General features: G+C 48.3%; 1 protein-coding gene across 4 annotated transcripts in view; it reads right to left on the bottom strand.

Moving 5' to 3' along the window:
* GTF2IRD1 (GTF2I repeat domain containing 1) overlaps positions 1 to 23,727 on the bottom strand; it is a 174,956-nt gene that overhangs the window by 138,433 nt on the left and 12,796 nt on the right. Inside the window, exon 1 of one of the 4 annotated variants that reach the window (XM_024207721.3) lies at positions 4,655 to 4,708. The exons of the other annotated variants lie outside the window; for them this stretch is intronic. The gene's annotated coding sequence lies outside the window, so the exon portion shown is untranslated. Of the gene's footprint in view, positions 1 to 4,654; positions 4,709 to 23,727 lie in introns of those variants that run through there. 4 annotated transcript variants of the gene reach the window in all.

The following is a 23,727-nucleotide window of genomic DNA, read 5'->3' as shown; positions in this document are numbered from 1 at the left end:
CAAGATTCATCAAAAAGAAACCAGGGGGGTGGGGGGGGGGAAGTTTCCCGAGTCTGGTTTCTTGGTATGTAAGCGAACCCTCATGTTATTTAAAGCCAGAGTTTTAACAGCGTTCAGCTACTGTTTGCGTGATCAGGATAAAAAAAAAATCGCAATCCTAATTCCTGGCCCCCTGGTGCCTATGACAACTGGTATCGGTCTCCTTGGAAACTAATCTCATGGTATTTGAACAATGTAACAAGGGCCTTTAATCTCCCAAACACTGTAAATCTTTATTCTAGCCTGTTTTTCTAGTACCAGAAGAGCCAACATAAAAAGCTTGTTGTTTTCTGCGCAGTTAGGAAGATCCTAACTGCAATTTTCTATTATACACACACACTTCTTTAAATTAAAAGGGGGTCTATGTCTCATGTGTTCAGGAGCCCTACAGGTAAATAATTACTCATGCTTCACATAACTTAAGAATCTGTTCCTTAGGCGTGGAGAACTCACACTGACAATTACAGACAAAGCTTTTTCACCCAGATGAAAGGAAAAGAGATGCATCCATCACCCCCCCCCCCCAAAAAGCCACACAAGGGATGACTACATCTGTAATATCAGCTCACTAAAAACAAGTCTGGTGAGCAGAAATGCTTTTGTGCCTGATCCAAATCATCAAAGCAGGTCGGTTTCCAGGTGTCCCAAGGCCACAGAGCCTGGTATGTTCCGCCCTCATCCTTTTGCACCCTGAAATGACATCAGACAGCTGCGCTGGACACAGTTTAAAATAGGTTTCTCGGTAAAATTGGCAGAAAAAAACCCCACCAGTAACTGGTTTATAAACTGCATCCAAAACTCAATCAAAAGCTATTAGCAGAGAGAAAGGGAAAGGTATTTTGCATGCTGCAGCGTGACTAGCATTACGAATGAAGAAGCTGTATCAGATCTCAGTGTTACTGGGAAATCATAATACAGTAGCTATAGGGACTGGCGGGGGGGGAGGGGGGGGAACATTGTTGCTAGTCAGAGCGTAGAGGTGTTTCAAAGCAGCACTAGCTCAGACACTGCCTGACATTGTACGCTGTTGTCCAGCAGTGGAGTTTTATCAGTTCATAATAAAATAATGCTACGGCTTAGCACTTACCTTGCACAGCACCTTCCAGCCCAGGATCTCTCAGATCTCTCTCTACAGATACTAATGGGTTGAACCTCCCAACCCCTGTGCCAGGGGGTATGGTAGGACTAGCCTCGTTTTACAGAAGGGGAAACCAACGCACAGAGTAATTCAGTGACTTGCCCCCAGTAACTCGGTATCAGAAATGGGAACAGAACCCAGGAGTCTTGTCTCTCAGGCCAGGTCTACACTGCAAGGGAAGTGTGTTTGCAGCACTGGTAGGCATACCCCTGCGAGCTTTCATCTAGCCAGCGTGAGTAACAATAGCAGTACACATGTGGTGGCATGGGCTTCAGCATGGGCTCGCCACCCGAGTGCGAGCCCTCCAGGGACCCCGGGTATGTAGCAAGTTGCCTGTGCTACCATGTCTACACGGCTAGATTAAAGCTCTCATGGCGTGGGAGGAAGCATTCTTAAGGACACTGCTTCCTGTGAGGGGACAGGGAAGTGTTCTTACATTAGCAGATGCAGAGAAGATGCCAGGGTGAAATGGGCTCACCTATGCGTGGGGTTTGGCTCTGTGACCCCATCAGCTTTCTAGCACCAGCCTCTTCCCACAACACAATCTCTCCTCATCTGGCTGACTCTGCTTGCCTCTTACCTTCTCTGCCCCCTTTCCCCACCCCACTCAAGACTGGCACCTTGTCAGGCCTGCTGCCCCTCCCTCTCACTCACCCACACAGCTTTAGCAAGAGAAGAGGATGCACAATGCTCAGTTACGCACCCAGCCTGCTGCAGTGCCTCTCTGCTCGGAGCTGAAACAGCCTGCAAGGGGAGCAGCGAAGACTGAGACCAGCCCACCCCCCTTCCCCCCGGGAGGCATCGTGACCTAGTGGATCGAGCACCAGGCTGGGACTCAGAAAACCTTGGTTCTATGCCTAGCTCCACCACTGACCTTTTTTGTTCCTGCTCAGTGCCTCAATTTCCCCAGCTGTAAAATGGAGATGATACTGACCTCATTTATAAAGTGCTTTGAGATCTACTGAGGAAAAATGCTATATAATTATGTATTATTATTGTTGCTCACAGCAGTCCCCAGGACTGTAAAACCTAGAACAGTCTGGTCCAAAGCACACCATTATACTCTACTATTTTATATTAGGCAATATCAGAGAGCTAAAGGCCAGGTATAATATTTTCAATGGAACAGGTTCCGGTTGAAAAATGCTGTTTTGTCAAAATCCAAATATTTCATGGCAATGTGTCAATTTCAACAACAACAAAAATCTCAAACAAGAATGGTTAGAAGCGGAAGAGCAATTGAAAATGAAACAGAGCATTTGATTTAGTTTTGATTTTCATTTCGTTTCAACTTGATGTGGAAAAATGGTTTCAATGCCCCGTGCGCTGTGGTTGGACAGTGTTGTCACATGTTACCTTGTGCGTTCTTTCATTGGATGAGAGCGTCTGGAGGAGAGCAACAGAAACGATAAGAGGTTTGGAAAACGACTTCGGAGGAAAGGTTGAAAGAATTGGGCATGTTCAGTCTACAGAAGAGAAGGCTGAGGAGGGTCATTACAACAACCTTTTACAAATTTGAAAACTGTTAAGAGGACGGTGATGAATTGTTCTCCATGACCACCAAGGGTAGAACAAGAAATAATGGACTTCATTTGCAGCAAGGGAGATTCAGGTTAGATATTCGGAAAAACGTTCTAACCATAAGGATAATTAAGCACTGGAAAAGGTTACCTGAGGAGGTTCTGGAATCCCTGTCATTGAAAGTTTAAGAGCAAGTTAGATAAACCCAGTCAGGGATGGTCTAGGTAGAATGAAACCTAGAATCAGCATGGGGGGGCTGGATTAGAGGACACGGAGGTCTCCCAGCCCTCCAGTTCTGTGATTCTATGAAATGTTCATTTTCTGACCGGCTCCAACTGAAGCTAGGCTACATACCCCGTTCCCTGGGGGTGTGCGGAACAGGGGGGCAGAAGCAACGGTCTCCTGGATTGAAAATTCTGTTTATCCCGTTCAAATTGATCTGGGGGGTGGGGGGGGGGGGAAGAGGTGCGGGGGAGGGGGATTCGCAGCCCCTAAAGGAATTCAGCCGCTCTCTGGAGGCTCCAGAATCATCCCCAGCTCATAAAGATGTTTTCTGAGGCACAAACCTATGCCTTTGCATTGCACCAGGTGGCATGGGTTTTTTTGTTCTGTTTTGTTTTTATAAAATTTCCTAGAGAAGATGCCCAGATCCCCCTTTGCCAATTACTCCAGCTGAACACTGCGAGGATGGATGGATAGATAGATTTAGGGATGACATAAAGGGCAGCAAGTGCATGGAAAGGAGAATTTCCTTCACCGGTGAATACAAATACGTACATCTTCCCTTTGGGGAAAAAAACCCAAACAAAATCACCGATTCCATTCCCCAGCCCTTCATCCCTCTTCTCTGCTATGCATGCACCTCTAATTCCATGTACTAGGCACCCCAGTACAACTGTCCCTCCTTTCAAAAAAATCAAGACTGCTTCAAAAGCAAAGACTGAAGCGGGGGGCCTTCCCTCCCAACCAGCCCCTACCTGCATCACATCTCTAGTTTCGTCAGGACAGAGTTTAGTTTAAAAGACTTAAAACTTTACATTTGCAAAGAAAAAAAAATGTAATTTGCTTGTATGTTACTGGAGAAGTGTCAGGGGACTGGAGAGGCCCTGAAAACAATTCTCAACTGTATACAGAAAAGTAATACAGACCCTCTCTCTCTCTCTGCACCCCTCTCCCAGGCCCTGCTCCATCCATTCATACAACTGGCACAAGTCCCTTTTTCTCTGCAGCTGTTGCTCCCTGAGCATCCTTCCTGCATCCTTCCGCCTCATCATCTCTCTTTCTTTTCCATGCTGATATCCCTCTCAATGCAGTTCTCAGCCACTGCACTGCATTGGGTGTGATGTAGTACAGTATTCTATAAGTGTTTCTCTCGTCACCTAGTCTTATTTAATTCTTTAAGGCTCGATCCTGCAATCTTTATTCAGGCAAAGTCAACACGGATAGCAGAATCGGGTCCCAAATTAAGGCCAGACTTTTTGCCCCCTAATTCCCATTGGTCGTGGGCCAGTACTCATACTGAAATCAATAGGAAAATAGGGTACAAGTATGGGTGGTACAGTCTGGTCCTTAGATAATTATATCCACTCAGCTAGGGCTACCAACAATTCCGTATTACAAGGGCTGTCCCTTATTTAAATAGAAAAGTGCCTGTCCCGTACTTCATCTCTGTACAACAAGATTGAGAGTTGCTGAGTGATGCAAAAAGCAGCAAGAAATATCACAGCGAACATAGGTAAGTACTACTTAATAAATAATACTGGGAGGTGGGATAGGATAGGGGTGCTAAGAAAAGAGTCCCTTATTTTTGAAATACAATGTTGGCAACACTGCACTCAGCACCGTGATTGCATTTCCATCTAGTCAGCCCTCTTAGGGATTTTTCTGAATAGCACCATTAGTGTCGCAGCATAGGCCCCGGTTCAGGAGAGCATCCCTACTCAGGACAGCACTTACCGCAAACTCTTAAGGGCAGGGATAATCTTTTTGGTCTGTGTTTGTACAGCACCTAGCATAATACGGTCCTGGTCCATGACAGGAGTTCCTGGGCACTACTGCAATATAAATAAATAAATAATCAATCAATCAATCGCTTTCCTGGTAAATTAGAGCTGCATAACGAGGTCTCTAAACAAAAAGAAACCACAACTTAATGTTTTTACTATGGTTTAATCGTCTCTCTAACATTTGTCTGGTCTCAGCACAGTAGATGTGTGATACTGGGACATCACTATATTATAGTAAGTGCTATTCATTGAACTGAACCGTGACTGTTTCGAGCCCACGTGAAGTCCTCTATCCAAAGATTTCCAAAGCAATTAAACAAAGCCGAACAGCTCCGTGACTCCCACGCATGGCCACCAGCATAATCATAATGCAAAGGACACATTTAAAAGCAACATGCTTGGCCAGGGCTACACCCCAGACGCAGACGATAAAGGTCTACAACAACTCGCCCCAAAGCCCAAAGCCAAGCCGAGCACCCTAGAACCAGGAGAGGAGGAAGAGCTCAAGTTTCCATGCAGTCCACTGGGGATCTTGGTACAGGTTCAGTCTTGCAAGGTGCTGAGCACTCCAATCCAACAGCGCTCTCAAGCATATGCTTAGCTCGGAGTGTGTGAGATGGGGTTTACAGCCCCCACACTGAGGTACAAGGAGTGGTGGAACACTGTTGGGCCAGGAAGGCCCCATCCCTCAGCAGCTGCCGGGCATGCTCCCTGTGGAGGACCTGTTTAGAAGAGAGCTCTGACAGAGGATGCAGGGAGTTCAAGACGACAGACAGACTGCAGCCGCGGAGGCAGAAACACCGCACAGGCGAAATACAGGGAATGCGAGTAAGACTCGACTGGGATCCCTTGATTAAGGAGAGGGCAACTGGACTCTGAGCATGAGCTGGGACGTGTGTCCCCCCCACACACACACACAGCTGAAGTCCTGAACTACCAAGACTGTCAGCAGTCGGCTGGAGCCATACCCCAAAGGCAAGGCAGGAAGCACCCCAGGGGAGGCTGACCTGGAGAAGCAGCCAAAAGGGACTGAGCCACGCCTTGTCTCTCCACCAGGTCCTGCCCAGGGCCCAAGGGGAGAGAGGAAGGGCCTGGGTCCTGCTATCCTTCCCTCTTCCCCCTTGCTGCCTGAGAGAGCCAAGGGGACTCAGGGCTGCGGGATGGGTGCTGGAACGCACAGTGGATGGCTGCCAGACCCCCAGACTGCCCAAAAGCGCCACCTCAAGGCTCGGAGAGACTGTTCGGCTGCAGCCTGACCACTAGGCCTGCCGCACTTAAGTGTAAACACTCTGAATATTAGGAGCTGCAGCAATGTCACATTTGCATAAGAAATGCAGCCTGTGTTACTCCCTCTGTGGCTTCTTTTTTCCATCCAATCAATCCATCTAGGTCACTGTTCCAAGAGACGGGGGAGTATGTAAATCATGAAACCTAAAACCAGAGCAGTTCAAGAAGCAAATAACGGATTAGGTTTTGTTTTGGGAGCAAAACGTTACTTTAAAACTATATAATGGACTGATACAAACACACCCTAATCTTGGCCCCAACACTAAACCGCTTCAAATTCTCAATGATATGCATATCTTATCGAGTCTGATTTGCATATTGTATAAATATTTATTTGCTTTTAATCCTGCAAAGCAAACCTGCCTTGTGGCACATTTCTTTTAGGCAGCAACTGCACAGTTTTAATGGGGCGTTTGAGAAAGTGAAAACAGAAATGGCATCTCACATTCAGTGCCTCCTTAAGGGGGAACGGTGAGATCAGATCAATTGCAGACTAGTACCCACTACTGTATATTAAACAGCGCATGCTGAAAATAGGGATGCAGCATGGTCTAGTGGACAGGGCACTGAACTGGGAGGCAGGAGTCCGAGGCTCTGTCACTGTCCTGCTGGGTGACCTTGGGCACATCACTTTGCCTCTGTGCCTTTGTTTCTCCTCCCACTATTTGTGTGTCACATGTTTAGACTGCAAGATCTTCAGGGCAGGGACTGTCTCCTACTGTGTGTGTGTGTGTGTGTGTGTGTGTGTGTGTGTGTGTGTGTACGCATGCACATGCCTAACACATGGGGCCTCGAACAGTTACCATCATATAAATGGCTCTCCCCATGTTGAATAACCAGGCATGAAGAACTACAAGTAACTTAATTTCTTGGTAAATGCAAAATAGAAAGAACAGAGTAATGATCCAAATTCCTTATCAGTTATTCCGTGCCTACATCTCCCAGGGATGCTTGAGAAAGGAGACTGCTGCTAACCTGAGAAGATTACAGTATGTCACCATCTCAAAGAAACAGACTGCGATTAAAGAGAAGCAGTGTGGCTGAGTGGACGGAGCACTGGACTGGAACTCAGGAGACCTGCGTTCTGTTCCCAGCTCTGTTGCTGGACTGGTAGGTGACTTCGGGTAAGGCACTTTTCCTCTCTATGCCTGTTTCCCCATCCTAAAATGGGGATAATGATTCTAACCTCCTTTGTGAAGTGCTTTGAGATCTAGCTGAAAAATATTAGACAAGGTATTTTACACGTATGTGCTTGCCATGTTAAACAAAAGAAACTGACATTTCCTCATCTACTAAGAGATGTAAATAATAGAGTATTCAATGACTGATCACAATTCTAGTAAAATTAAAATTACTAGCAACACAGCTTGGTGATTAACTATTCAGATTTGGACCCTCCATTCATTGTATTGTCACACTACCAGGACTCTTGTTTTCACTGTTTTACTTTGTTATTTCCAAAAAGCGAAAAAAGGAAAAGAAATGGGTGTCTTAGATCAGCAGGTAAACTTTCAATCTGAGGCCTCCCCACCCTATTTGGTACAGATACACTGAATGAGCAAAATTACCTCTCAGATGCAAACCAGAGTACTTGGATCTCTAACTACCTGATCCGTACCTGCAATTCGCTTGTGAATGCAGATGGAAAAAGGCAAGTGCAAACATTACCGACACATATGGCACGGCCAAGGGAGGCAGTCCTTTCAAACATTTGGCCTTATTATTTTTGTACCCATAAGCAGAATAGAATAGAAAAGAAGAAGAAAGCCGGATTGTTTTTTCCCCATTTACTGCCCCCCATCCCCGTAAACCAGGAGTACGTCCATTTTACTTCCTTTTTAACACAATGGCACAAAACCAATATTGGGGTAGAATGGGACCGCTGAGCACATAGCGCCTTTCAACCCACAGACTCCCAGTGCACCAAAGACAGGTGTTTGCTCAACTGCTGAGATTAAGAGCAGACATTCAAGTGTTTGTGGTCGCTGCTGAGATCGCACTGTTTGCAACGGACCTGTCTCATTGTTTTGCCTGCAGTGCCTCACTAGAGGAGCAGAGTTCAGGTGGACTGGGGGCCTGCACGGTGCATTGCCATTGGGGTTTCTTCTTGCGTTAGTCTTAATTCTGAATTTGCTGGATGTCTACAGCTTGTTTGTGTAGAACTACCTCATTCTTGTCAGCAGAAGCAGCAGAGTTTAAAAAAAAAAAAAAAAACCAAACCCAAACCCCAAGACAGTGAACATTTGACATAAATGACAGACTTGTACATGACACTTTTGATCAAGCTTAGACTGAGTTTTGCCAAAGGTAACAATAAAGACAAATCACAGAACGAGGGGCAATTAAATTTGTACCGTGTGTGCATGCACACACACATGCTGCATTGACCGGCAGCACTGTCTGACAGGGCACTGGAGTGGGACTCCAGAGACCTGGGTTTTATTCCTGGCTCTGCCACCGACCTGCTGGGTGATCCCGGCCAACTCACTTCACCTCCCAGTGCCTCTGTTTCCCCGTTCGCGGTCTCCTCTATTTAGATTGTAAGCTCTTTGACACTTTTATTATGCATCTGTGCAGCACCTAGCACAACGGGGGCCTAGTCGCAGTAAGTCCCTCTGTACACGGAGAGGGATTTTTGTAATACAAAAACAGTCCCAGAGAAAACAAGGCTCTGGCCATTCACGAGCAGCCCCGTGGGAAAGTTCTACAGGATCTTAGAGAGATGAAACCAGTAGCGTTCGAGAAATTTGGATATGGCTCCATATAAATTATTCCAAAAACCTACAGAATTTATAGAAAATAAAGAGATCCTTTCCACAGGGTTTAAGATCCCTAATAGAATTCTAGAGCATGGCTGTAACTCTGTTAAATCTGCAGGATAGTACAAAGCCCTGTAGTCAGGTTATCACTTTCTATCACATTCTACAGGACCTATAAGGGCACAAACATTTGGGCCTTTATGTTGTGGCAATGAAAATGTCGTTAGGCACTCAGCCACTGTGTGAGGAGCATGGAATTAGACAGATTAGGCTAGATTCAATGAGCTGAAGGAAAAGACCTTGCCCGAAGGCTCGAAAACAATGAGGAGGACCTGGAAAATATCACCAGAGAAGGCATTCCTGAACCAAGAACGTCCTCTACCACCGGTCTGATCAGATTTGAACCTTGGGCAAGAATCACAGCTGCCGCGGAGGGGAGAACAGCGATACTGTGGCAGGTTATATCTTTCGCTGAGGGCTCACCTAAACTAGAACTGAAGGTGTCTCCAATCCATTTCTAGAGGGAATCCAGTCCAAAGGGGACAACCTAAATGTAAATGTGTCTGCCTCTATCTATGTAAAACTGAACACTCGAGTCTTGATCATCCGAACATCAGAAGCACCTTAATTACCCCTTGCTTCCGACAGATGGATGGAAAGTGACGTTTGCCTGTATCCCTTCCTATTCCGCTGTGATCAAAGCATTCAAATCTGGATCTATGTAGCCTAAGATTGTGAATTAATTTCTTAATCAGCTCCCCTTAAATGGGTTGCAAACAATTAGGTAATCTGAGCGAGTCACCCATCAGCAGTGTTGCCAATCTGCTTTCAAGCCCAAGATACTGCAGCGGGAGCCTCAGGGAGTCATTCCAAAGGAAGCTAGAGAGCTCTTTGCTAAGCTCTTCACACACAACACAGAGCCTCAAAGTGGGTAAACACAAAGCTACTTTATAATGTAAAAGTAAATATTTAAAGAGTCATTTATTTCATCGACTCAGCTGCAACACCTTGTCCTCTTTAGAAACCTCGGGAGCAGGCAAGGCAGCCGACTAGCTGTCCTGCTATTATCTGTCTTCGGTGAAAACCCACACGGGGCTTGCATTCATGCATCATCGCTTCGTTGTTTGCATCTCTGGCGTCCGTTAAACAACCTGACCTGGTTCATCAATGGCTATTAGCCAGGATGATGTCCCTAGCGTCTGTTTGCCAGAAGCTGGGAATGGGTGACAGCGGATGATGGCTCACTAGATCATTACCTGTTCTGTTAATTTCCTCTGAAGCACCAGACATTGGCCATTGTCGAAAGACAGGATACTGGGCTAGATGGACCTTTGGTCTGACCCAGTATGGCTGTTCTTATGTAAAACAACCTGACCTTGGAAAGATGGAGATGGGGAGATGAGGAAGCAGCCCAAAACCCAAATTACAGCCAAAGCACCTTTAAACAAGTAGCCTAGCCCATGTAGATGTGAGCTCAGTATTTTTCAGGCCAGTGCTTCGTTGGGAGGGTCCCTGCCCTGGGAAGGATCAGACCAAGGCTCTCCAAAGTGGCAGAGGACAGGAATCCAAGCAGAGATCTGGAATTGAATTGAGCCAAAATACAGTGGTTAGGACTTATTACTAAAAATATATTCTCACAGATATGAGAGCAGGACCCTGCTAATTACTAATGCAACAGATGCTCTAGGGATAGTTGGGATAGATGCATAAGATCCCCCTGCCAGTGAAGGATTGTTCCCTGCAGTCCAATTTTAAATGACCCAAGTGACAGGGCCTCCACCACTTTTCTTGGAGGACCACTGCAATCCAAAAGAGGTCATTGTGAGTAGTTCTTCCCTGATATTCAGGCTAAATTTTCCTTGGTTTAATTTCATTCTGTTACATTCCCCCCATCTATCTTGGGGAGTGGGGGAGGAGAGAGAGAGAGAGAGAGATCTCCATAGTCCTATTTTTTCTGCTTTTACAAAATGAGTTTTGGCTTCCCCTTCCCTCTGCAGCAGAGACGACAGGACATTATTGCACATCGCAAGTATCAACACCTAAACACAAGCTGCCCCAGTGACCAGTCCTCCTCCATTCTCTCTGCCCCCCACAAGCATCAGTTGCTGACAACACTATACGAAGAATTAAGCACATGTAGGGCCTGATTTTCAAGCCATCTCAGTTCCCATTTAGGTACCAAAGTAAGTGGCAGAGTTTTCAAAAAAAACACCTCACCAAATTGGGTGACCAGCTCTTCTGAACATCCGGCCATAGGTGTCACAATGGTAGCTGCTGCTGAGCATTTTGGGAAAAGTTTAGCCACCATTATGGGTGCGGAGCCTTGGAATATCTCACCCTGAGCTTTTTTGTACATCTGGCTCCAAGTACTAACTCCCAAAGTTAACCAAAGAACTAAGCCACGGTTCCAGACAGCACCACACACGGGCCAGCGACACTCAGCTCAGACAGAAGCACCCATTAAAGTCTAGTCCTCCCCATTCCCTTTTCAAACACATGCAGAAGAGCGAGGGCAACACATTCAAGCCAGACAGAAAAATCAATACCCAGAGTGAATGTTCTGGCCTTAAATGCTTTTTGGAACATCGCTAGCTAAGAGCGGGTCAGTGGGGGGGGAGGGGGGAGAACACACCCACAACACACAGCAGTTTAAGAACTGCATTTGCTGTTAGGCTTTTCAGAGATATAGCTACAAATTTACAGCCTAAGAACACGCAGGGGACTTCAGACACTCCGCACATTTGTCATTCAAAGTCTCCCAACGTCTTGCCATTCCCTTCTGAACGAGAGACAGTCATGACTGATTAGCTACAGGGGAAGCAGGGAGCCAGGCAAGCATGTTCTTTGTTTCCGCTCATGCTCACTTCTGTGTTCATGAATCAGACCCCCCCACCCCACTCCTCCCAGCAGCAAGATCTCCAGGAGGGGAAGCTTCCCACCCCCTTTCCACACCCAACCCCTGCTCTCTGGGCCCGCCATCCGGTAGATATTTTCTTTCCTGTTCCTCTAATCTCCCCTGCCCCCCCGCTGCGTCTTTTAACGTCCTTAAACGACTCCCTCCAATTGCTGATGGACACTCGCACGGTTGCTCGAATAACTGGCTACACGAATGCAGTGTTTCCTGCCTAGCAAAATAACCAGGCTTTGCTCCACGGTGGGGCTGCAAATACAGAACTGCAGCAGGGCAAGCACTTTCCCCGATGGCAAAGGAAAAGGGATGGAGTTTAAAAAGGAGAGGACGGCTTGAGCCATTATGGCCAGAATTGTGAAAAGGCTACAAATGGGGCAGGGTCAGTGGTTCTTAGGGTGACCAGAGAGCAAGTGTGAAAAATCGGGACGGGGGGGTGGGGAGTTGGGGTAATAGGAGCCTATATAAGAAAAAGACCCAAAAATCGGGACTATCCCTATAAAATCAGAACATCTGGGTCACCCTAGTGGTTCTCAACCTACAGTAACTGCTCGCTTAACGCTGTAGTTATGTTCCTGAAAAATGCGACTTGAAGCGAAACAATGTTAAGCGAATCCAATTTCCCCATAAGAACTAATGTAAACGGGGGTGGAGGAGTTAGGGTTAGGTTCCAGGGAAATTTTTTTCGCCAGACAAAAAGGACATGATATACAGTATTTACCATTGTGGGATGCATATGCAATTCTCTCTGTTACATGGGCTGCATCCACACAATAGATACATTACCTGCATGGCCCTGTGGATGTCACATGGGCCGCAGCGATATGCTGATGGGGCCGCGGGTTGAGAACCATTGGGTTAGATTTTCAAAGGAGCTCCCAGTGCTGAACATACAAAACGTTGGGTGCAGAGCTCTCTTGAAAATCTGCCCCATAAGATTGTGTCTACACTGCACACAAAGCATGGGCTCTGACTCGGGTTTGAGCCTCTTCCGTATCGTATGTCCACACGCAAACCTGTCTAAGATCAGCAAGCACTCAGGGCCTACATTGTATGACCCTGCTAGGGGGCTGGGTCAGAGCTGAAGTCCCACGCTGAACAGGGTGCAAGCCCTGTCATTCTGCAGTGTGGATGCAGGTCAAGCCGCAGACCCAAGTCAGAAGGTCTGCCTGGTGGAGCATGGACGCAGGATGCAGTGTGGACACTCAAGCACAGAGCCTACAAGCATGGGTCCGGCAGTGTAGACATACCCTGAGTGCCCAGAGGGAGCTGCTGGATGGTGGGTGCTTTGGAAAATTTGTTAGTCTCTAAGGTGCCACAAGTACTCCTGTTCTTTTTGCGGATACAGACTAACACGGCTGCTACTCTGAAACTTGGAAAACCTGACACTTATGTCTAAATGGGAGCCGAGTCCCAGATCCTCAAAGGGACGTAGGCTCCTAACTCCCATTAGATTTCAGTGGCAGTTAGGAACCTAAATACCTTTGAAGATCTGGGTCCAAGTTCTTTGGAAAAACTGGCCTGCCATCACATCAAAACAATGACCAATCAAAGGAGCCAAGATTATCAGGTTATTTATTTTCTATTTATTTATTGAGATTTAAAATAGATGCCTAGCCAGGGTTCTAGGTGCCCTAACACCTCACTGATGAATGTTGCTGGGATTTTATTGCTTTGAGTACAAATACACTCCTCTCCTCCCCTTCATTGTTGCGGGATGCGTATCCTCAGCGCTCGCCAAAAATCCTATCAAACAAGGTCTTCTGCAGCGTGCCCGAAAGATCACCAAACTCAGGCAAAAAAATAAAAATAAACATAAAAATAATAAAATCAACTGGTAACAAAATATTGACTAGTTGTAACAACAACGATCTTGGCGGGGGGGGGGGAAATGGGGGAACCACTAGGAAACAAAAAATAAAAACATCTTAATGGCACTGAGATAATGAAGCATCCCCATCTGCTTTCAAAGAGCCCTTGAGGACCAGGTATTTGTACACTCCAAAGCATGGAGTAGAGGAGATCTCCAGTCTAGTTGACAGCCAAGGCAGAATAAACTTTTGTATCGCTGCACTGGCAGCGAAGGCTGCTTTTATCGTGAAGTGCCTTGCGCGTGTATCCATTGATACCTCTATATTTAGGCAGGTGTAATTCCTACAGAGATAAAGACCTTGTTTTTCAAACAAGCAGCAGCATCATACATACATTACAATAGCAAACATCAGAAAACAAAGACATTTTCGAGAGAGCGCTTAATCCTTGGGGTAGCTGCCTGGTAAATCAGAACCTCAAGGACGGCACTGACTGTGAGGAGGCTGACGGCAGAGAACACAGAAAGGAAGCCGGCAGTTTGCCTGTGACCAAGGAATGCTCTTAAATCTCCCCCCTCTTGCACACAATCCTAGGGTTGGAAAAATATTGCTGGGGTAGCCACAACATGCATTTGAGTCTGAGCCATTTCCCCGGGCCCCTCACTGTGCCTTTCGATGGCAGAGCCAGGGAATTCCGATTTCCTGAACAGACTCATACACTGTGCCTGATCTTTCTACCCCTGCGCTGCCTCTTGCTTTTCTCCCTCTTCGTTTCCAGCACAGGAGGAGAGGGCTAAGGGGTGGGAACCCCAACTCAAAGTCTAGCCAATGCATGGGGTGACGTGGTCATCCCTCAGAGCTGGACTTCAGCTCCATCTGGGGTCTGCAAAGGGCGCAGCAGCAGGGTCAACCAAATACAATTCATGTCTGCTTAACTGGGCCCAAGCCCAACCTATAATAGGAGACAGCACCAGAGCAGCCCACTCTCCCCCTAGTGCAGGGCTTCACACGCTCTCTCACAGCGTGGAAACACGGGCTCCTGGACAGACTGTCTGCTGGACAACCCAGCTCCCGTTCGGGCTTGTGCAAACCACTTCCCCTCCCCTTTAGCGAGTTTGCACCAATCGTACGACATCCCCGTTGCACCAACAACCCTGTTGCACCAACAGCCATTGGTTCCGCGAGGCAAAAGTGCCATGCGCAAAGTGCTGCATGTCGTTTCAGCTGCTTTTAATGTGACTGTGCAGCAGGGAGCAAGGAGGAGCCAGCACCACGTGGCCAGCCATTTCTCCATGGGCAGCCTGTAAGTACTCTACCGACCACAGAGCGTGAGAAGCACTGCTTGGTCCAGACTCACTTCCTCTTACCTCATCGGAGCAGCGTATGCAGACAGCCTCTGAGCGCTGCTCACTATGGGTCTGCCTACACAGCAATCACAGGCTGGGATTGTGGCTAGTGGAGATGGACCCAAGCTAGCTTTAATCCAGCTGGCTTGGGTACCGGAATAGTGAAGCCAGAGAATCATGGGTTTCAGCGTGGGCTGGATAATTACCCTGGGTAATTACTTGGGCGAGTAGCTCGCACTGCCGCAGGTGCACTGCTGCTCTACCCAAGGCAGGAAGATTCAAGCTAGCTCAGTATGTCTACACAAGCGGCAGGTATAAAAAAAAAACCCACATGGCAGCAAGTCTCATAACCTGGGCCTACAGACTTGGGCACGTAGGGCTTGAGCTATGGTGCTAAACATAGCAGTATGGACATCCCCGCTGAGGCTCTGAAACCCAGTGACGGGGGTGGGTCTCGGAGCCCAAGCGGGAACGTCTACACGAACAGTTTTAGCACCGAAGCACGAGCCTGCGTCTGTAGACCTGGGCTCAGAGACTCACGGCCAGCTGCAGGATTGGGTTTTTTTGCGCCGTTTAGCTGTACCCTACGAGCCAAGGGACTGGTTTGTTACAACAGCCTGGCCAGCAGATGGAGCATTGCCAACCCCAAGCATTCGAAATTCAGTTTGGAGTCACGTCTCCAGAAGTTGGGAGAGGGCTTAAAAATCCTGAGATTTTACAAAAACAAACAATAAATTTTGGATTTTTGTTATTTGCTTTTTATAGGGGGTTCTGAGCCTTTAGGGGGCACTTTTCTCTGCAACCACAAAACTAGAAAACTTAATAAAACAAAAGCAAGCCGAGATTGTCACGTATTCACAGGTGCCCAGCTGTGGGCTTGTGTGTGTGTGTGGGGGGGGTGTTGTTCTGAGCACGCTCTGTTCAGGGAAGGGGTGGAGTTGGCCAAAGGGGCAGGTTGAATCTTTAGCAGAGAATTCCTTTCTCCATTCTGTTAGCTAAGCATTGCTGTTAAATGTCAGCCGACGAATGCAGCATTTGAAGGAATCTGACTCTAAATCCCCTGCCCTCTCGGTTGCTGCAGTTCTCACACCCTCTGCTCTTGTGATGTCACCACATGACATGGTGTCTTATTCCCATAGTGTCTTATATATTAGACAGGACCAAAGTTTATAAGGTAAAAACTGAAGCATAACTCCTTCCCTTCCCCGTTTTGACTTAGGAAAAATAAATCCTGTCCCCTCCCCCAGCCCCAGCCCAGCCCCGCCCCACCAGAGCTACTGCGGCCAGGAGACAGGTGCTCTCTCACCTGGCCCTGAGCTGCTGTGGTGAGAGAGGGCTGGGGGGAGTCCTCTCTCCCTCGGGCAACCTGCTCCCCAAACCCCTCATTCCAAGCCCCAGCCCAGAGCCTGCATCCCCAGCCGGAGCCCTCACCCCCCTGCACCCCAACCCTCTGCTCCAGCCCTGAGCCCCTCATTCCCAGCCCTACCGCAGAGCCCACACCCCCAGCCAGAGCCCTCTCCCCCTGCACCACAACCCTCTGCCCTAGCCCTGAGCCCCTCATTCCTAGCCCCATCCCAAAGCCTGCACCCCCAGCCAGAGCCCTCACCCCCTGCACCCCAACCCTCTGCCCTAGCCCTGAGCCCCTCATTCCCAGCCCCACCCCAGAGCCCACACCCCAACCCTCTGCCCCACTTCAGCCCCCTCCCACACTCTGCCCCACTTCAGCCCCCTCCCACACTCTGCCCCACTTCAGCCCCCTCCCTGCCACACACCGTCCATGTGCAGAATGAATTTTGTGATGTGCAGCAATATACAGGTGATGTGTCACATAACAAAATTGCACATATTGGTGCACCTCACAAAATTCATTCCGCACACGGACATAAAAAACGTGAGGAAACACTGCTCCTCACTTTCAACCTATCTGAGACATCTTGAATTTCATACAGTGACTGATCAGAATAAAGTGCTCTCAAGTGAGCTACAGACCAACAGTGGTTCATAGTAATTATTCAGCCAGTATTTTAGAAGACCTAGACCATTAGAGGAAATCATGATCTGCTAAGAGACAATTAATGGAGAGAAGCAGCAAGATCCCATACATTGGATTGGTTGTGACTTATTTGCCTGATTTGAAAAGAGGCCAAAAGGACCCGAGTCTCCTCGCTGGCGATAGCCCCCTGCTCAGCCAATCAGCACTGAGACTCTGAGGGGCGGGAGGCTGAGAGGTCTCACCAGATGTCCCAAAGGACGGCCCAGGTCACCATCAGAGGGGATCACTCTCAGATCCAGCCTCACCTCTTTGTGAGGACCTCCCGCAATGAGAGCACCCCCCACCCCATCCACACTCCACACACACCCCTCCTTGGTAGAGGGAGGGAAGCCGGGGAAAGGGGAAAAAGAAGCAAGAGAAGAGGAGAAAGGAGGGAGGAAAGAGGAAAAGGGAAACCAAAAAGGATAAACCCCAATGTCCCCAGGGATTCTAAGCGTCAAAGTCCTAGGCAGGAAATCAAATTCGGCCACCTTAAGCCAGTGTTTTCTGGGCCTAGAATTCTGCCTGCACCAGGGGGATCAGACTCAACAGGTTCTAAACCTCCCTGGGCCTCTTACCTTGGAAAAGGGAAGTTTGTTTTCTGGCACAATCAGTGGTAGGAAAGGAGAAAACTCCACAGAGGTTCCTCCCCATGCTCACATCCGTGAATCTTAATTCTCTCTCAGTCCTCGAGGAGAGACCTCGCGAAGGAGATTTGCGGCAGCAAAGCCGGGGGGTCTCAGAGACTGGCCTGGCCCTGCACCTCTGTCCTGCCCGGCTGATGTCAGGGTCTTTCTGTGAGGTCACCCCCTCCCCACCACCTTTGCCCAATAGGCCGAGTTCCTGCAACAGGCCTTTGTGATGTCACTGCCGCCCCCACCCCTCCCCTCCAAGCTGATGTCCTGCCCCTGGCCAGCCTCGTTGGGTGTTTGTTTCCCCTGGATCTAGGGTTGCCAACTTGCTGGCCCAACAAAACTGACCACCCTTGTCCCGCCCCATCAAGGATGGAATGCAAGGCTGAGTTCACTCACCAACCCCCTGAAACATGTCAATGCCCCAGAGAAAACCGGACCCCTGCTATTGGAACGAAATGCTGGAGATCTGAATGGGAAAGGGACTGTCTGAATTGTCAAGATGGGGAACGAACAACAATCTACAGCAATGTCATTAACACAAACACACTCCAATCCTGCTCCAGCCGGAAGGGAAATGGGCAGGAATTCCTGCTGTCCAGCAATGGACACTTACAGCCCCGCACAGCAGTGAGTGGGCCGGGGAGGCTGGTCTGAGCAAACAATGTGAAGTGATAATTCACGAAGAGAATCATAGTGTAGGGAAGCCAGTGGCCATCGGGTAGCTGTGGCTGAGGGGTTAAGGTGAATTATTAGGGGGAGAATTATTCCAGGAGTGGGTGGGTCAGCTTTTGTGGCCTGCATCATGCGGGAGGTCAGACTAGATGATCATACTGGTCCCTTCTGACCTTAAAGTCTATGAGTCTATGAGACTCCTGAAGCTAGGGCTTGACGAGAAACTTCCAAGTACCATGACAAACTCACGAGGGCCTGGCAACATGGAGATGGTTGCTAGAAAGCGCAAAGAGACCCCTGGTGTAGGGCTGAGGACGCTATGGATTAGATCTTTTCCCACACAGAGAAGATGCCTTAATTTATGAAGAACTCCTGTCTTCCTGGACACAACAGGGGTCCTGAATACCGCGGTGTGGGTGAGGAAAGCACGGGTGGGAGGCCAGCATTTAATAGAACAACCTTCCCTAGCACTTATAGAGCACTTTTCATCAGCAGGTCTCAAAAAGGAGGTCATTATTATCCCTATTTCATAGATGGGATAGCGGAGTATGTCTACACTACAGAGATTATACCAGCATAGCTATGCCAGCAGAGCCCCCTGGTGTAGACGCAGCCTACTCTGTCAGTGTGGGAACACCCTCTCCCTGAACGACATTAGCTACGTCAATGGAAGCCCTCTTCCATCTACACTGGGGTTCTGTCGGCATAGTGTGACAGTCAGGGGTGTGTTTTTTTCACACCCCTGACATGAGTAGCTATGTCGACGTAACTTCTCAGTGCAGACTGAGCCTGAAGCACAGACAGGTGAAATGACTTGCCCAAGGTCACCCAGCAAACCAGTAGCAGAACCCAGGTCTCCTGAGTCACAGTCCTCTATCCAGTAGGCCACAGCCACACCCCAGAGCAGAGCTTCAAGGTGTGGCCGGGTGAGTGGATCCACTAACTCTTCCTCTCTGTGGAGGAGGGCTGTGGCACAAATGGAGTCAAAGGCCATGGAGTACCCAGGAGGAAAGATGCCTGCCTGCCTGCCTCTCCCCCTCCACCCCCACCCCCCCATCTTGTAGCACCAATGCTCTGAGCCCACATGCTCAGATTCAGTGCAGGAGATAGGATTTACCTTATCTATGAAAGCACAGTAGGTTAATGAGTCATGCTTTTCAAAACACCTCCGCCCCCAGGGTGTTATTTATTCTCTTAATGCGTGTGGCCATTTTAAACTGGCAGTGTATTTTTTGGTATTCAATATTATTGTGCAGGGACCAAGTCAGGTGTTATTTGTACAGGGCTTATCTAACAGGCTAGGCCAGCCCCCAGCTCAGAGGAACATTGCCCAGCCCCACTCCAGTGATCTCAGATAGGGAGGCCTGAGAGCCAGCCGCTGCACTAAGCAAACAGCAGCTTCGGTGGCTGCAGCACAGTGACCTGCGGGCAGGAGTTTTTTTAGCAATCCGGGCCCTAGATCAGTGGATTTGAGCATCCTTGAGCTATTCCAGGTTACGCCCAGTGTTTTCTACAGCAGGTCTGTGCACCGACCCAAAAACCAGAGCTGGAAAAGGCCTAGCTCATCTTCAAATCGATCCCCACCCTGCCAGGGAAAAGCCGTTCCCTGCAACGCGTGTTCTGATGCATTTTCTCCTCCCATGTCGAGACCAGAAGGAAGTTCTCCCAACTGCCAGCAACGTTGTGCAACAGAAGGGGGTGAAGAGAATGCTGCTCACAGTTGTGTTTTCCCGTCCTGCCTTTTCACTGAGAAGCATGTTCCTTCTGCAAATATAATCGGGGGTGGGGGGGGGGGGGGGGGGGAACAATATCAACATCAGATTCTGCAGAGCTAATTTTCAGGGGTGCTGAGTGCTTGTCAATACCACTGACAGCTGCTGGAGCTTGGGTTCTCTGCACTTCTGACAATCACGCTCCAAGGTCAAAAGACAGGCGCAAGAGAATCGCCTCCAACCTGGGCACTTTCCTATGGAATTGCAGGGCCCAATCCTGTGAGGCGCGGCTGAGCCCCCGTTCATTTCAGTGAGATGCTCAGCCGTCTTCGTGAGGCACTCAGCTTCTTCTAGGATTGGGCTCGTTATTAACGAGAAGCCATCCAGCACTTTGCCAATTTACCCATTGGAGATTGGCAGGTCGCCGGGCCGGCTGTGTGCCTAGGACGCGGGCGGGGAAATAAGCTAAACCAGTTCAAGCATCTTTCAAGACTGTCATTTCACACTCATGTTTCTGTGCGAGCTGAGTCGACTTTTTTAAATAAATACAACCTGACACTAATTCTAATGGTTTTAATAAATGTTTAATGTCTTGTTAAAGGTCGCCCGCCTACTGTTCTCACTGCAGATTTGTATTAATAGCACATGGGCCACTTGGTTTTAACTGTGTTGTTTCATCAGGATTTCAAATGTTTGGCAGACACTTCTCCCAAGTGATGTATTTAAAGAAGAAACACACAATGCACTACATAATAAACTGTCAAGGAGAACAATGGCAAACAGCCAGTTAGCGCAACGGCAGGGGAAACATACAGATTAACACGGACACAAAGAAAAAAGATGGACTATTTGGTGCATGCATTAGAGAGTTAATAAGCCCGTACAGATTCTTACTAAAAAACCAGCAATAAATCCAAACGAATCCTGCTTTTAACATCACAGTTTACACAGTGGTTTTAACACTGCCGTAGCAAGTGCCTACCAATTCCTGTAACCAACTCGTTTTATATAAAGGCTAAAACCGGATAGTAATAATAAAATATACATCATAACAAAACACCCCCTTCAGGGAGGCTGGATGTTGGACGTAATTTCATCCAGGGGTTTTTTAGGTGTTCATCCCCAGAAACTCAAGGTGAAATTACAGCTTGTGATACCCCTGAAGGGTGCAGAATAATTTATTTTCAGCAAGCCTCCTCTGATGAAGCTAATCGGTAACCTTGTCAATGTGTGCACTCAGGGCACCGATACAGTCGCACCCCCGATCTGCGTTGTGCCAGATGCAAAGCCCAGACCCCAAAAAGGATGTTTATTTAAAGGCCCAATGCCAGAAGGCTCCTTAAAGTTCCTACCATATTTTACAAACTGAAAGGCCATTTTTCACGCAGGCTTCTAACAGGGCCCTTTCAGCAGGATACAGCATCTGCCTCAGGCAGGGTAGGGAAGCAGAGCTCCTGATTTTTCCCAGACTGGCTCCCCTCCTGTCTTTCCTTCCATGCTCATCACCCGATGTAATTATCTGGAAGAGGGATGGATTCCTTCAGAACCACTCCCATATGCTGGGATGCTGCTAGTCCTGCAGGCAGTCCCTTGTCCTCTTGCCCAGAGTGGCTCCCATTTTCAGTACACCATGCAAGGGCACCACAAAGGGCCCAATCGGGGAGGAGACGATCATCTCCAAATCTAAGGCAGGACCTGAAGAGAAGGGCTGACAAAGCAGAGTTTGAAATCAGCCCTGCCCTGCTTTACTAGAAACGTTGATAGCTAGAAACTGAAATCCACACATCTGACAGCCCTCTGGGGTGAGGGCTGCCAGGTAAAGATGGGGGAAGGAGAAGTGACCACTGTGTCCAATTTTGGTAACCGCTGTATAAAAAGGATGCAGAGAAACTGGAAAGGATCCAGAGGCGTGTGACAAAGATGATCAACGGGATGGAATGCACGCCACGTGAGCAGAGGCTGAAGGAACTGGGTATGTTTAGTTTGGAAAAGAGGAGATTAAGGGGGGGGAATATGATAGCAGTCTTCAAATACTTGAAAGGCTGCCATAAGAGGGAGAAAAATTGTTGTCTCTCACCACAGTGGACAGGACAAGAGGCAATGGGTTCGAACTACAGCCTAGCGGTTTTAGATTAAATCTTAGGGAAAACTTCCTAACTGTAAGAACAGCAGGACAATGGAACAAACTGCCTGGGGAAGTCCTGGAAGCTCCTTCACTGGAGGCTGCTGGATAGCCATCTGTCTGGGACGGTTAACGTTTAGACACAACACACCCTGCATCTTGGCAGGGGGGTTAGACCAGATGACCCTTAGGGTCCCTTCCAACCCTATCGTTCTGTGAGCCTCTCCTGCCTACACCATCCGCCATATGCACCATCTTAGAAGAATTTACCAAATGGGTGCAACCCAGCTCATTCCATAGACTACAATGCAAGTTGATTCAGGCCCTACGTGAGTACCGGTTTACAAAGGGTTAATGTTACATTATAGCACATACAGGAACAAACCCAAAATTATAGGGGAGGGAGTATGGACTTATGGTTAGAGCTGAGTCAGCCTCTCTGGATTCTACTCCAGGCTCTGCCACTGACTCACTCTGACTTTTGACAAGTCACTTGGGGCCGGATTTGCAGAGGAACTGAGCACCGTTGACTTCTGTTGGAGCTACAGTTGCTCAGAGGTTCTGACAAATCCTTTGTGCCTCAGTTTCCCCTTCTATATAATGAGGATAATGCCACTTCTCTGCAGCACGGGAGCTTGTAAGGCTTCATTCATTAATGCACAAAAGGATCTTTGAGATCCTTGGCTCTCAGTATTGTAAGAGTGCACCCTGTGCTACTGGATTTTGTGTACAGAACAGTATATGTCAACTTGTCATCAATGAGCGCCTCTTCCACACCCCCCAGGCCACTGCTGCATTGTGATTTCTTCTTGTACCAATCTGCCAGACATGTCCATAAATAAGTAAAGCAGTGGATTTATCTGTCCCACAAAAAGAATGAGGTGTAGCTCTCCCCTGCATCTGCTCTCCAGTGATCACCAGGACCTAGGCCTGCTCCACACTAGAAAATTAGGTCAGTTTAACATCTGTCAGGGGTGTGAAAAATCCTCCAACCTCTCCCTCCCCCCCCCATGTGATGTAGTTAAACCGACCTAATTCCCCCATGTAGACAGTGTCAGGTCGACAGAGCTCCTGCCTCTCAGGGAGGTGGATTACCTACAACAGTGACAAGAGAATACCTCCCCATCGGGTCTACAGGAAAGCGCTACAGCTGTGCTTCTGTAGCATTTTAAGTGTAGACAAGCCCTTAATTGGTAGCTAAGGTAAGGGAATAAACTTGCAGGTCTGCCTATTGTCAATGCCAGCAGGTGGTAGAATAGCTGTGAAGGGGGTAACTGGGTGGGGTTTAATGGCCTGTGATGGGCAGAAGACCAGACTAGATGAACTGCAGGTCCCTTCTGACCTGAAATTCTATGACAACACACAGTACAGTAGCATTCCTGACAGGTTTCAGAGTGGTGGCTGTGTTAGTCTGAATCAGCAAAAAGAATGAGGAGTCCTTGTGGCACCTTAGGGCTGGTCCACACTAACCCCCCAGTTCGAACTAAGATACGCAACTTCAGCTACGTGAATAACGTAGCTGAAGTCGACGTACCTTAGTTCGAACTATAAAGTACTTACCGCGGGTCCACACGCAGCAGGCAGGCTCCCCCGTCGACTCCGCGTACTCCTCTCGCAGAGCAGGAGTACCAGTGTCGACGGCGAGCACTTCCGGGATCGATTTATAGACGCGATAAATCGATCCCAGAAGATCGATTGCTTACCGCCGAACCCGGAGGTAAGTATAGACGTACCCTTAG

This window comes from Terrapene carolina, unplaced genomic scaffold (assembly GCF_002925995.2).
Source record: "Terrapene carolina triunguis isolate 2854851 unplaced genomic scaffold, T_m_triunguis-2.0 Scaffold231, whole genome shotgun sequence".
Lineage (NCBI taxonomy): Eukaryota > Metazoa > Chordata > Testudines > Emydidae > Terrapene > Terrapene triunguis.
Note: the sequence above shows the minus strand (reverse complement) of the source record. Positions and strands in the feature narration are given on the sequence as shown.